Source organism: Cavia porcellus, unplaced genomic scaffold (genome assembly GCF_034190915.1).
Source record: "Cavia porcellus strain 051 isolate PalLab524CR breed Dunkin Hartley unplaced genomic scaffold, mCavPor4.1 scaffold_25, whole genome shotgun sequence".
NCBI classification, from domain to species: Eukaryota; Metazoa; Chordata; class Mammalia; order Rodentia; family Caviidae; genus Cavia; species Cavia porcellus.
Genome location: NW_026947508.1, coordinates 19,048,658 through 19,060,877, shown reverse-complemented (window position 1 = coordinate 19,060,877; position 12,220 = coordinate 19,048,658).

Genomic DNA, 12,220 nt, shown 5'->3' with positions numbered 1-12,220 from the left:
ACAAAGCAACTCCTTTCAGATATGAAAAGCAAAAATGTCTCCAGGCTTTGCCGAATATGCCCTCCCCGGGAAAATCGGTGAAACTATTTAGAGGACATCTTGGGTTTTCGGAAAATGACCCTTTGGAAACAGGAAGAAGTTCAGCCGGGAGCAGCCACTTGAAGGACTGGTAGCCACGACACATTTCTTACGGAAGCGGTCATTCTGGATCCCGCGTCTGTTAATGGTCGGTGCCCGTGAGTGGGAGCCTGCTCAGGAGAAGGCGCAGGTTAGAGAAGGCGCCACCGGAGCGGGGACAGGCGCTACTCGAGGTCTCACCCGTGAGCACATCTCAATCCCCCGGGTCCCGGTACAGAGAGGCACTGCTGCTGTCCGCGATGGATAAAGGGGTTCCTTCTCTATACGGACCCCGGAGCAGGTTCCTTTCTGCGAGAAGGTAGGGAGCCTATGCGATCCCTCCAGGGTGACGTTACTACAGCTTTGACACTGTAGTGTATGTACCCAGAAGAGCGCCTCATGCATATGGAGAGATCTGGGATGATGTCCCAAAGTAGAACCCCTATTACTCAGTGAAAAAGGTGAATCACTTGTCGTTAAGAAAGGCAGATATGAGGGGCTGGGGATTTAGCTTAGTGGCATAAGCGCCTGCCTTGCAAGCAGGCAGTCGTGAGTTCGATCCCTGGTACCGATAAAAATGAAAAAAAGACAAAAAAAAAAAAAAAAAGAAACCAAATCAAGAAAGGCAGATATGTTCATCTTACATGTATATGGAGACAACTCTATGAGTTGATTAGGGCAATTATGTTATTTCTTTAGTATGGGAAGTCTATGTAGTTGCTTTGAGTTTGGGCGGGCATTAGCTATTAGTAGATAAAACCATATTATACAATTAATAGCCATTTAATTAATTAATCAATTTAATGGTGCTGAGGATTGAACCCAGGGCCTCAGGGTGGCAGGCAATGCTCTACCACTGAACTGTACATCCTGAGCGCCACAATCTATTTTTAAATAGATAGTACGCTTATCTCTCAGAATTAAAGCTTAGGGGCTGGGGATTTAGCTCAGCGGCATAAGCGCCTGCCTTGCAAGCAGGCAGTCGTGAGTTCGATCCCTGGTACCGATAAAAACTAAAAAGACAAAAAAAAAAAAAAAAAAAAGAATTAAAGCTTAATGGTGACTATTTGACGTTTAAGGTCAGAGGAATCTAGAGCAGACAGTTTGTTTTTTTCTTTTCTTTTTTGTGCGTTGGGGATGGAATTCAGAATCCACCTTCATTCTGAGCAGGCACTGAGCTACAGCCCCAGCCCCAGCAGGCAGTTTTTTTGTTTTCTTATGCGTGTGGTGCTTAGGATCTTGTGAATGCTAGGCAAGGATTGCTTTACCTCTAAACAACATACCCAGTCCTCAGGCAGCTCATGAAACCTTTTTAATGTCTATTGATGACTAACATTAGTTTACCAGCTCTTAGAAGTAGTAAACAGGGGCTGGGGATTTAGCTCAGCGGATAAGCGCCTTGCCTTACAAGCAGGCGGTCTAGAGTTCAATCCCTGGTACCGAAAAAGACAAAAAAAAAGAAGTAGTAAACAATTCTTGACTAAAACTTCTAGTAACTGTAGGAGAAAATTACTAACTTCTTTTTCTTTGCATCTCCTCTGTCTCTTTTTTTTAACCTTTACTGGCCTTCACATGATTGTTAAGTATTTTATAAACATAAATGAGCATCACTATATCACTCTTTTAATAAAAGATATGTTTAACTTGTCATTCTTAGTCTTTTGAGAATATGCTATAGAATTAATGAATGCATTTATCTTTTGTAGATACAGTGGAGGTGTTAAAAATTGCAAAAGACCATGCCAAAAAAAGCTCAGTTCCTAGAGCTTTCTGTTAGTCTCACAACTATTCCTATAGATGAAGAAACAAGGCATGGAATAGTGGTAGCAAGCAACAGTGCAAAGTTTGAGGTGAATATTCCAGGTATATCCAGCCAAACGCACTGTTTAGGACTACTGCTAAAAAGATGTGATTATCCCTTTTTATTTGCTTTACCTCAGACTACACTTCTAAGAAAGATTTACTAAATATGATTTATTATAGTTTAAAAGCAGATCTGAAAATAGTAGACAGGCTCTCACCTGTGGAAATGGAAGAGTAAGGGACTTTATTTTTGGTGAGCAATCATTCCAGATATGCTGCGGTCATTCTGGAAAGCTCCATATTCCAGAAAACCCCCATTTTGGTGCAAAAAGTCCTGGTTTTCATTGAGTACAGAAGATCAGGGGAGGGGTAAATACAGAACCATATAGTGGCCCCAAAAAAGAGGCTGAAGAAGAAGAAGAAGAAGGAGGAGGAGGAGGAGGAGAAAGAGGAGGGGGAGAGGGAGGAAGAAAAGGAAGAGAAGGAAGAGGAAGAAAAAAGAGGCTGAAGACAATACTGTTCTTAGTATAAGTAAATACGACAATCACCTGCCTCCACTGAATACTGAATGCCAATTTGGCGTCCATGACTGGTGGTTCATGATACTGGATCTTCCATTGTTTCTTCTTACACAGCAACTCAAATTCTGAGGTATGTAATTTAAGTTCTAACCTCAAGTTTTAACCATCTAATTAACTGTTGTTCTTCATATGGGGATAGATGTCATTAATTTAATTCTTAACTTTCTCAATCATTGTGTTGATGTTTTCTAAGAATTCAAATAATGAAAATGATAATGATCCAGGCTTACAGGTGGCATACTCCTGTGATCCTAGCACTCCAGAGGTTGAGGCAGGAGGCTCACCACAGGTTCACAGCCAGCTTGGGCTGCATAGTAAGTTCAAGGTAAGCCTGAAATGCATAGCAAGACCTTGACTCAAAAAACAAAAATAGCAACAACAAAAATGCTAACTGGCTATGTTATTTTAATGACAGGTGGAAGTTCCATAGTAAATCAGACAAGTAAAAACCAAGATGGAGTCTACTGTACCATATGCAGGAAAGAATTGGGGGTTGGGCACAGTAGATAAGGGGATGTGAAAACACATATGGAAACTGAATCTCACAAGTCTAGGACAAAACAAGCAAGTACTTTCAAGTCAATTAAAAGCGGTTTTTTTCATCTTCCCAAATGCCAGTATTTAGTCAAAAGTAGCACCAGGATTTAGTCTGTGTATACCACACAAATGAGCATGCATTTGTGGAGGACCACCTGGACAGCTCTCCTTGAATAAAGAACAATTATCTCCATTTTGGCTAACCCTAACCCAATCTCCATGTACTGATATATACAGAGCCATTTCTTTATCCCTTCAGTTGGCTCTAAGCAATGTAAATAGGGCTGGCTGAGGTGCTGATGCATCATATTTAAAACTAGGTGACAACTGCTGTTTCCCTGCCCCACGATTCCCAAAAATCATGGTTGAGCCAGGCATGATGAAGAGCCACCACTCCGTGGCTGTCAACTGAGATGGAGCCTCGAGACATGAGGCTATGACTTCCCAGAGTAGAAAAGTTTATACATGAGAACTGAAGCACCAGCCCCCAAACAGCTGCTATCTCAGTTGTGTTATGCAGATTCTTTCTGCATATCCTTTCCTCTGCGTATTGCAGAGGTGATTTTGAGCCTCCTACCTAGCCCAGCTCACAGTCACTCATTCTCAAACCACTTCCTTCTTCATGAATTAATAAAATCTGGGTTGGGCCCTGGGTCAAGGCCTTTTGTTCCCGTGAACTACCATTTTTGCTGAGCTTAGGACTCCTTTGGCTCCTCATAACTATAAATATGTCTTACAAATAGTGTTTTTATTCTTGCCATGCATTGCACTGGAAGTGGTAGACTGGAATTAACTTGCTAGAATTCCAGTAACTTTTCTATGAGATTACAAATATAAACTTCCTGGACCGAGATAAGGTCCGGGAAGGGCTCTCTGTACACTATCATGTCATTTGATTGTTCTATAGAACAGAATAAAGTTACATTTCCTGATTCAGAAGATGTTACTAAAATATTGTGTGGGTGAATAAAAAGAGAAATTTTGATAACAGGTATGTTGGTGCCTTCCACTGTAGAGCTGTCAGGTCTTAACCAAAAATCTTGCTTTCTACAGCAATCTCTGCAATAAAAAAAATTCTTCCTGTTAAGTGCTTTGATTTGAAAAATGGAGTTTCAGGGGCTGGGGATTTAGCTCAGCGGCATAAGTGCCTGCCTTGCAAGCACATGGTCGAGAGTTCGATCCCTGGTACTGATAAAAAAAAAAAAAAAAGATTAAAAAAAAGAAAAATGGAGTTTCAAATTGTCTTCTGATTTACATGAAGATTTCTGATGAAACCTCAGAAAACAAAAGATTGTTGCCTTGTTCAAATACAAACTAGACTTTGTTTGCCTATCTGCATATTCAGATGTACATTGGGAGAGTATACATGTACAGTTTAGCCAATTCAGTCTATAAGCTCCTTAACTGAATAAAACGAAGAGATCTTGATAAATCTTTTAAGGTCTTACTATCGGTAAGTTAAGAATCCAGAGTTATAAAAGTTAACACACACGCTAGATGGTGGCACACACCTGTAATCCCAGCACTTGGGAAGCTGAAGTAAGATTGTGAATTCTAGACCAGCCTGCGTCCCAGAGGGAGTTCAAGGCCAGTCTACATAACAGACTGTCCCCACCCTATCCTGCCACCAAGAAAAAGTCACACGCTTGTAGTCCCAGCATTCTGGGAGACTGAGGCGGATAGCAATTTTGAGTCTAATCTGAATAACTTAGCCAGACACTGTCTCAAAAGATAAAAAGGGCTGGATATGAAGCTCAGTGTAAAGTCCCTGGATTCAATCCCTGGTAACACACACACACACACACACACACACACACACACACGTGCGCATGTGCGCACAATTAGATATTTAATATAAAGGCCTTCACACCGAACTATATCCCCAAGCCTTTTTCATTTCTTTTTTTTTTTTGTCTTTTTCATTTTATTTTATCGGTACCGGGGATCGAACTCACGACCGCCTGCTTGCAAGGCAGGTGCTTACACTGCTGAGCTAAATCACCAGCCCCCACCTTTTTCATTTTGAGACAGGGTCTTGCTCAGTCACTAAATTGCCCAGGCTGGGCTTGAATTTGTGATCCTCATGTCGCAGACTCCCAAAGTGCTGGGATTACAGGTGTGCACCACCACACCCAGCCACAGATTATTTTTTAAATTGCAAAATATATATAACCTGAAATTTAGTATTTTAACCTTTTTTAAATATATAGTTCTGTGGCATTTAAGTATACTCACATATCTGACCATCTTCAGCCTTCTCCATGTACGGATGTCAATTGTTGACTTTTTTTTCTTTTCAGATTTATGAAAAAACTAAGTAGATAGTACAGAAAGTTCCCATATTAACCCATTTCTCCAGTTTCCCATTATCAACATGTTTCATTATGGTAATATATTTGTTAAAATTGATGAATTAATATTGAGACATTACCAACTGAAGTCCAGTTTATACAGATTGTCTTAGTTTTTACCGCCTGCCCTTTTCCTGTTTTAAGATCACACCCAAAATACCATATTGTGTTATCATGTCTCTAGTTTCCTCTTGGTTGAGAGTTTTTTTTAGACTTCCCTTATTTTTGATGATGTAGACAGAATTGGGACAGAGAGCAGGAACATTGTAGATATGGGTTTTTTTTATTGAAAAGTACTGACTAGTTACAATATCTGTTTGGCCTTTTATAAAACACACAGGCGTGAGCACATGCACACGTAGGCATCCCTCAGCCCCCAAGCTCACTTTAGTGCACGTCTCTATCATTCCTCCTTCTAACCACTGCATTTGTCTCCTCGCTTCATCTCCCTCATCTTTACTCCACACAGCAGCCACAGATAGACTTAAAATATAAATCAGATTTTATTGCTTCTGTTCTCCAAATGTTTCGGTGGTTTCTCATCTTGCAGAATAAAGTCAAGACCCTCCATGCTGCAGCTCCTGGCTATCTCAGCAGAATCTAGGTTACTTCTCTCTTTGCTGGTTCATCTGCTATGTCACATGGTTTCACTGCAGACTGTGAAACACACCATACTCCTGCTCTAGGTCCCTAGCATGGTGCTCTTCACCTGGGACTTCTGTCCTATGGCTGTCTGTAGGAGACAATTTGAGCGACTCCCCTTGAATGCAGAACAATTGCTGCAGTATTAGTTAAATTAAGTCTTATTTCCATATACTGATATGTACAGAGTGGGCTATTCTCTTCTCCCTTTAATTGGCTCTGAGTGATGCAGATGAGGCTTGCGGAGGTATTGGTATATAATCCTGGAGGCCAACCTGACAGTTTCCTGTTTCCCAGCACAGTGCTCTCTTCAAATATTGAAGCACAGTGGGGCGGCAGAGCCATTCAGCTCCAGGAATGTCATCTGGGTAGGAGCCTCAAAGTAAGAGGCTGTGACTACCCAGAGCACGAAAGTTTGCATATCAGAAACTGAAGCAACAGCTTCCTAAATTCATTGATATGCTATCCCAGAGAAGTAATGCAGACTGGTCTTTCTGTAAATCTTGCATTTTAAAAAGATGCTTTTCTCCTCATCTGGATAGCCAGTTCAAGTTACGTAGTTCCCACCATCTTCCCTGTCATGTATCCTCAAGCCACCCGCTTCTTCACAAGATAATAAATTCTAGGAGAGGCCTTGGATCAGGGCCTTTGTCTACATGTCCTCACTTGGATTGGATTTAGGACCCCTTGGCTGCCCTTAACTTTGAATATGTCTTGTGCCTTTACTCTCACCATGGTTTGCATTGGAGGTGGTAGATTGGCATTAACTTGCCAGGCTTCCAATAACGTCTCAATAGGATTACAAATACAACTTTTTGTATTATGAGAAAGACTGGAAAGGGATTATACTACTTGGATTACAGTACCCATCCATGTGGCTCACTCCGCACTGCATTCAAGTCACTTCTTTGGAGAGGCTTTTCCCACACTCCCCCCCTACAAACTGTCCTCTTGCTTCTTACCCATTTGAGAGTCAACACTGAAAGGATTTTGCCCTGGATGGGAAGCTGCAGTGGTGGGAGACCGGGAGGTAGAACCAAGGGACTCTATCTTGAGGTCACCTTCCCCGCCCCTAAGCAATGTATTTGTGGAGCGAAATGAATTCCAATGGGCTACCTGTACATCAGTAATGCCCATTAGGCACCACCCCAAACCTAAGCTACATATATGCCCCCACACCACCTGTCTGGCAGAGAGAAAGCCAGACCCCGGAGGTCATGGAGTATCTCTCCACATTCTTAAAATAAAGGCCGCTTTTATTTCATATTTCGTATCTTTTTAGCCGTGCCAAAAATTCTATCAAAGACTATTTACCACTGCCTGACATTACATTCTATAAGTTTACTTTTGTCTCACCATTACAAGTTTCAAGAAAGGATGGACCTCATCCTGTCTACTGCTGTATCTTATGTTAAAGGTGACACAGAATAAATCTTGGTGAAATGAATGAGTTATGGCTATGACAGCCCACAGACTGTTACAAGTATTTAGCATTTCAGTCTCTCGGAGTGGTATCATCTTAGAATGTGAAGGAAAATGAGGATATACTCACATCCCTCCTGTATACTGAGGAGGTGCCTTTAATTCCATTTTAGGTATTATATTGAAAAAAATCTGTAAAATAAAATTCTGTTGAAGTCTTTAATTAATGCTGCTAACTTAAAAGTCCTGGGAAAATAAATTCAGTCAAGCTGTATATGTACAACTACATTGTTATAAGTGGAACTGTCTACGCTTGTCTTACTCAGTGGAGTTCATGCTGACAAACTGTCTCTTAAGAACCGCATACAAAAACTGCCTATTCATTCTCCACATCCTGTTTGGTGAAGCGTGGCACACAGCAATAGAAAAGGGAAATAGAATCCAGGGACGCATTGGTAATCAGTGCTCAGTGCCGCACTGTCAGCTTTCAGAAGAGCATTTGTAGGCTGCTCCACAGTGATAATCGGTACATCCTGTAGCTGGGCAGTGACGGTATTCTCAAAGGAAGTCTTAATTACAAGCACTGCCATGTTCACAAAGCCATAAAATCTGAAGACTAATAGTATGTCCTAATTAACGTTCCATGAAGCACGTGATTCGTTGTCATGACAACTAGCTCGATGGACACACTTACCTGTTAAAAGGGCAGAAGCCCTTCCTGACAGATTCTGTATTTTTTTTTTTTTTAGATTCCATATTTAAATCTAGTGTGGTGGCACACACCTGTAATCCCAGCACTCAGGAGGCTGAGGCAGGAAGGCTGCTGTGAGTTCAAGCCAGCCTGAACTATATAGCAAGACCCTGTCTCAAGAAACAAAACTCCATGGATCATTTTAAAAACTGAGTTTCATATTCAGCAACACCATCCTTAAGAGAGACAAAGGCACTAAATTAAAATTAAAATTCTTAGGGAGGCATGGCAGTGCATGCCTGAATTTTGGCACTCTGGAAGGCTGAAGCAGGAAGATTATGAGCTTGAGCTCTGCCTGGGGAACTTAATGACTTTCCTATCTCAAAGTAAGTAAAAAGGAATGGGGATTATTAGGCAGCTCATTAAAAACACTCTGAGTTCAATCCCCAGTATGCAAACAAAACACAAAAATCTCTTGTATGTGGGTGTTCACAGAAGTATTCATAACAGCTGCCCCCACAAATGTCCATCAGCCAATAAACAGATGAACAAAATGTGGTACATACACATCTATATGATGGGTTATTCAGCTATAAAAAGGAATGGTGTACTCATGCACGTTGCACCGTGGATGAAGCTTGAAAAGTGGCTAAGTGAAAGAAGCCAGGCACAAAGAACCACCTATTCGTGATTCCAGTTATATGGAATGTCCATAACAGGAAACTACAGAGACGGAAAATAGATAGGTAGGGGCTGGGGATTTAGCTCAGCGGCATAAGCGCCTGCCTTGGAAGCAGGTAGTCGTGAGTTCGATCCCTGGTACCGGTAAAAAGGAAAAAGACAAAAAAAAAAAAAAAAAAGAAAATAGATAGGTAGTTGCAAGGGTCTGGGGGTTGGGTGAGTGAGGTGTGATTGCTAATGGGCCAGAGTTTCTTCTTGAATTGATAAAAGAGTTCAGGGCTGGGGATTTAGCTCAGCGGCATAAGCACCTGCCTTGCAAATAGGTGGTCATGAGTTTGATCCCCGGTACTGATAAAAAGAAAGAAAAAAAAAAGTTCTGGAATTACCCATGATAGTTGCACAGTCTTGTATCTATAAAAAAATCACTGGGCTGTACCCATTATGGGGAGTATTTTATCGTATTTATAGTGGATTACAAAGTGTGCCAGTACCCATTTTTGTAGTATAGTTGTGTTAGGTGTTTAAGATGGGTATATGTAAAGGTAACTTTTTTTTGTTTTGTTTTGCCTAGGCTAGTCTTGAATTTAAAGCCTCCTGTGTCAGCCTCTTAAGTGCTGGGATTATAAATGTTCACCATCATGCCCGGTTTAAGGTTTGATGTCTTTTAACCACTTTAAAAAACATTGTTATTAGTACACATCTGCACTACATAATGATCACATTCATCATGAGGTTGATACATGTATATAATATATTTTAATTCTTTTTACATCTCTTTCTCCTCTATTCCCTCCCCCTCTTCTCTCTGATCCTACGACTATTTTCTTTTCTTTTACCATCTGTTAGGTAAGGTGTATGTCATCTCATTGTATCCAGTCAATTTTTTCCCCAGTCAATTTTTGAAGGTAAGTTTAGTATTTCTGATAACCAAGGGCCCTGTGGGCTTGATAAACAGACACCCACATTCCTGGTCAGCCATGATAGCCCTAATGTGCCTCTGGATTCACCTTACAAAATCTTCCACCATAACCCTTTGCTCTAATCAAGTTGGTATGTTTTCTGTCCCCAAATTCCAAAATGGACATTTCTATCTGTTTGCTAAGACCCTTTCTAAAATACTTTCTGTTCCCTATGTTTGTCCCACAAGAACCATTTGAGATTGTTTCATTTCTCAATCAGTAAACACCAGCAGAGCGTCTACTATATGCAATACTCTGTCCAGAATGCTGGAATAAAGTAAGAACAAGCTTCTGTTCCTATGTAACTTATATTCCGGCAGGAAAAACACAAATTACAAAAGGAATTAGACTTAATCACAGTTGTGCTAAGTGCCAAGAATATGAAGTGTACAAGAAAGTAAGTTAACTTAAAATGCGAATGACCTGAGAGTCATGAGGTGTTCTCGTGTATTTTTGTGACAACCCTTCTGAAAAGCTCCTCTAACTCTTTCTGTCTGAGAGAGCCGGCCTACCCCACTGCCACTGGCGGAAACTCCTGCAGTGGCGCAGGGTCATCACTGCAATCAGCGGCTCCAGGCTGAGTACTTTTTTTTTTTTTTTTTTTTTTTTAAATTTTTATTTAAGGAGAAAAGAAAAGAAAGAAAAAAAAAACAGTGAAGGGGTACAAGTTATACAGATTTACAGAATAAAAAAATGCGCAGTAGGAAATCACTAGTTAATGGATTACATATTGCCATCTTAGAAATAATTGTTTAAGTCACAAAATTAAAGCTTGTAGAGTGGACATTCCAACAATGATACTGCAAACAGTTCTGTTCAATGATCCAATAAAACTCTGTGATATCATTTTCTATCTTATACATTTAAATATACATGCAGTTATATAGTTTAGAGCACTTTCTTTTCCTCTCTTTTGTACAGTGACTATTACACATTTTGGGTTTCATTGCTCCCACGGTTCTTGTTGCTTTTTTGGAAGAGAGTAAAACCAAATGTGACATAACAGAACAGAATCGGTCAAGTCAAAAGGGTGGACATAATAGATAATATAAGAACATAATACAAGGTGATCAACAATGGTTACCATAATGCCTACCGCTATTTCTAATAGAATTGCCTATATCATTAGTTGTAATACAATTGAACAAAACCGTAAAGAATAAAACCGACAAAACCAAAACATTGGAGATATTGTAGGTCTTCAAAAGTAGATAAAAGTCAACGAGAATGGGTGTTATAATGAATCTCATTATCTTCTCAGCTGATGCCTAAACTTTCGAACCTGATACTATCCAGCAAAACAGAATATAGGAACCTCAGTCAAAAACAAGATGGTGAGAGTAATACAGGGCTTCAAATCGAGATAATAGAAAGTCAAAGTGGGTTACTATATTATATCCTGCTATATTTTTCCCTTTAATTAAATGGATAAAAATAAACAAGTAAATAATGGAGTGGAGATTGAGAAAAAGGAGGGCATAACAGCGAAACAGGGCAGATCAAAACATAACCATTTAAGCAGAATAGTGTTTCACCACCAGCTAATCCTGACCCAAAAATAGTTACCATATTGACTCCCTCCCTGAAGTCCTTGAGTACAACTTCATATACTGTAGCATTAAGTATATCAAAACAATGTAAATCCATTTAAGAGAATGACAGCATTATAGAGTATTTAGAATCGACTAACAGAAAATGGACAATGGTCTCTGTATAATCTCCTTGTCTTTAAAAGGTTTTTTCTTATACTATCGTACATAACAAAATCCAATAAGATACAACCTGTTTAGACCATTGGAGACAGAAGAACAAAAGCTAGATGAGACTTCAAAACAAGATGGTACTAAATCAGCATTACCTATTAAGATGTCATTTTCTCCAAAAAAAGCTGTTCCTATCATCCAATCTTCTGTCTCATTTCTGTTGAGCTCTTTTTCTGTCAGTAGCTGTCAGTTTGTCTTCTTCATTTTGTTCTCTGCTCCATTCGTTGTGGCCTCCCCGCCCCTATTTCTGGGTTCTTTGTATTTTTCTTTTTTTAGAATATCCTGCAATACTTTCTGTAGGGTTGAATTGGTGGTTGCAAATTCCCCCAGTTCCTCTTTATCCTGGAAGCACCTCGTTTTTCCATCAATTTCCAGGGACAGTTGTGCAGGATATCTCAATCTTGGCTGTAGATTATTATCTTTCAAAGCTTGAATTATTTCTCCCCATGCTCTTCGTGATTTGATGGTTTGTGAAGAGAAATCTGCTGTAATTCTGATGGGTCTTCCCTTGTAAGTGATCTGTTTCTTGTCTCTTACAGCTTTTAATATTCTGTTCTTGTATTGAATTTCTGGAATTTTTATTATTATATGCCTGGGTGTTTCTCTGTTAGGGTTGTAGGTAGCTGGGGTCCTGTATGCCTCATACATTTGAGTATCTTTACCTTTTGCTAGA